Source organism: Sceloporus undulatus, chromosome 4 (genome assembly GCF_019175285.1).
Source record: "Sceloporus undulatus isolate JIND9_A2432 ecotype Alabama chromosome 4, SceUnd_v1.1, whole genome shotgun sequence".
Lineage (NCBI taxonomy): Eukaryota > Metazoa > Chordata > Lepidosauria > Squamata > Phrynosomatidae > Sceloporus > Sceloporus undulatus.
This window is the reverse complement of record NC_056525.1, coordinates 243,192,773-243,196,241: the sequence shown is the minus strand read 5'-3', so window position 1 is coordinate 243,196,241 and position 3,469 is coordinate 243,192,773. Positions and strand designations below refer to the sequence as shown.

General features: G+C 45.5%; 1 pseudogene; it reads left to right on the top strand.

The window, feature by feature from the left end:
• The first annotated feature begins 1,277 nt into the window (after positions 1 to 1,277).
• Positions 1,278 to 1,684, top strand: LOC121930014 (annotated as a pseudogene).
• Positions 1,685 to 3,469: the final 1,785 nt, after the last annotated feature.

Sequence of the window (3,469 nt, the reverse complement as noted above, 5' to 3'; positions counted from 1 at the left end):
GGTACTGCACTTAGGGCGGAAAAATAAAATGCACAGATATAGGATGGGGAACTCCTGGCTGAATGAAACTACATGTGAAAGGGATCTGGGAGTCCAAGTAGACCACAAGTTGAACATGAGTCAACAGTGCGATGCGGCAGCTAAAAAGTCTAATGCAATTTCAGGCTGCATCAATAAAAGTATAGGGTCTAGATCAAGAGAAGTAATAGTGCCACTGTATTCTGCTTTGATCAGGCCCCACCTGGAATATTGTGTCCAGTTCTGGGCACCACAATTTAAAAAGGATGTTGAGAAACTGGAGCATGTCCAAAGGAGGGCGACTAAAATGGTGAAGGATCTGGAAACCATGCCCTATGAGGAACGACTTAGGGAACTGGGGATGTTTAGCCTGGAGAAAAGAAGATTAAGAGGTGATATCATAGCCTTGTTTAAATATTTGAAGGGATGTCATATTGAGGAGGGAGCAAGCTTGTTTTCTGCTGCTCCAGAGACTAGGACCCGGAGCAATGGATGCAAGCTTCAGGAAAAGAGATTCCATGGCGCTTTACAGACTGCTCAAAAAGGGTGGTCTTCCGGTGCCTCCACTTCCGCCACCGGGAAGTCTCAGCCTCTAAACGGTGAGGCTTCCCGCCGGCCGAAAAAGAAGTCGCAAAAAGCGGCTTCTTTTTGCGCTGCAGAAATGATGCCGTAAAGCGCCAATGGTGCATTCGCGGCGTCATTTCTGCCGCACGATGTGCGGATGCTAAGCGTCTGCGACGTCAAGATGGAGGCACCCATGTGTATAGGGCGCCGCCATTTTGTACGTGCTCGGCACGTACTAGGGTTAGGGCCATCCAGAAAGGACGCCCCTTTCTAACACTAGTACATGCTGAGCACATACTTTCTGCCCATGCGTCATGGGCCCACCTCAACATTAGGAGGAACTTCCTGACAGTAAGGGCTGTTCGACAGTGGAACAAACTCCTTCCTCGGGGTGTAGTGGAGTCTCCCTCCTTGGAGGTCTTTAAGCATAGGCTGGATGGCCATCTGTCGGGGATACTTCGATTTGGATTTCCTGCATGGCAGGGGGTTGGACTGGATGGCCCCTGTGGTCTCTTCCAACTCTGCAATTCTATAATTCTATGATTCTATGACTTTCTTTCATCAGACCCACCTGCTGCTTTGATCTGCCAGGACCCTCCAGTCATATGCCATCAGGCCTTGCAGTTTTCTCCTTCGCTCTTTCTTTCTCTGGGTGCTCTTGCTGGAAAAGGAACTGCCATTTTCCTGAGGAAACTATGCCTGCCCTCAGACCTCTCATCAAGCCTAAGATCATCAAGAAGAGGACCAAGAAGTTTATTCTTCATCAGTCTGATTGCTATGTCAAAATCAAGCATAACTGGCGCAAGCCAAGAGGCATTGACAAAAGAGTTCACAGAAGGTTTGAAGGGCCAAATCTTGAAGCCCAACATTGGTTAGGTAACGATAAGAAGATAAAGCACATGCTGCTCCTCTGTCCTGGAGGAAATTTTGGGTACACAATGTCAAAGTACTTGAGGTGCTAATAATGAACAAGTCCTATTGTGCAGAAATTGCACATAATGTTTTATCCAAGAATCGGAAGATAATTGTTTAGAGAGCAGTTCAGCTTGCTATCGAAGTCACCAATCCAAATGCCAGACTGTGCAGTGAAGAAAATGAATAAATCGCTGTTTTTGTACAACTGTATTTAATAAAAGTATCTAAATGTTAGAAAACTGGGGGGGGGGGAGGGGGAGGAATACATATTGAGTTTCCCTTATCTGGAATTCTGCAATCCAAAATACTACAAAATCCAAAATTGTCCACATGCATGGCTGAGACAGTGACACTTTTGTTTTATAAATAATATAAATAAACTATTTATTGATATCCTGCCTCTTCTGCTTTGACGATCGAGGTGGGTAACAGCAAAGTTTATACAATAGAGATCAATAAACACAACAAGCCCCACAAGACCCCGGCCCAACCCTTCCTCCCAAGTATAAAATTAAACAATAAAACATGGTTAAAAATACATAAAAATGGCGGGGTACAGACCGCCGCTTTGCAGCGGTCTGCCGCCGCCGCCAGTATGTCCGCGGGGGAGTCGGAGCCTTCACACGGCCCGACTCCCGCGCGGACTGAAAAAGAAGCTCCAAAATGGCGCGCTACGTCACAAGCGGCGCGACGCGTACGGACGCTCAGCGTCCGATACGCAAAGATGGCGCCGGCCATGTAGAAGGGTCGGCGCCATCTTGTATGGACAGAGTCCGTACTAGGCCCAGGGGCGTCTATAAGAGACACCCCTTTTTAAAAATGGGACGTCCGGAGGACGTCCCAAATGGCGGTGCAGAAAGCACCAATACGACAATACAACAAAATTAATAAACAAACCACGAATAAGGAAAATAATAAATGGAGGGGAATTCAATTGGTTCTGGACATTATCAATCGGGGTTCAATGTGTGCAAACTTTGTTTCATGCACAAAAGTAATAGAAATATTGTGTATAAAATTACCTTCGGGTTATGTGTATAAGATATATTTTAAACATAAATAAATTTTATGTTCAGACTGGAATTCCATCTCCAAGAGATCTCTTTATGTATATGGAAACATTCCAAAATCCAAAAATAAAAATAAAAATCTAAGATCCAAAGCACTTCGGGTCCCAGACATTTCAGATAAGGGAAACTCAACCTGCATACTCCTAAAGCGCTCCTGACAGATGATCGTCCACCCGCTGTTTGAAAACCTGAGGTCCTGTGCAGACTGGCCTTAAAGGCCTGGATGGAGGCAGAGTTGGGGCATAGTGTCCATATGATGCAGGCTCCAGTTTTGCTCCAGGGCAGCATGACACCGTGCACCACACCACACCACAGCATTGAAGGAATACCGTAAAGCCATGGCACCAAAGCTATTGTGCCCTTTTCAGGGTGCAAAAAGGGCTGCAGTTGCTGCAGCCCCAATCTGGCTGTAAAAGAGCTGGTTGGAGGCTGCCCCTTCGGAGCTGTCTGCACAGTCCCTGAGGTAGTTTATACCACTGTTGAACAGCTCTTACTGTCATGAAGTTGTTCTTAATGTTTAGGTGGGATTACTTTTCTTGTTATTTGAGTCCATTGGTTCATTTCCTAAGACAAGGTTACTGCAACGTCTACATGAAAACTTCTCAGATATTTAAAGACGGCTATCATGTCACCTCTCAATCACCTGAACATACTAAGCTGTTCCTCATAGGGCTTGGCTGATGTACCTGTTACCTTTTTGAGCACCCTTCTCTGGACATACTTCAGCTGTCAAGTTGGATCATGTTTTAATCTTGGGGTGCATCTTTACTGTAGAAATAATGCAGTTTGGGACTACTGTAATAACCATGGCTCCATTTTACAGAATCTTGGGAGTGTTAGTTTTGTGAGACACCAACACTGTTTGGCAGAGAAGGTTAAAGACCTCGTAACACTACAAATCT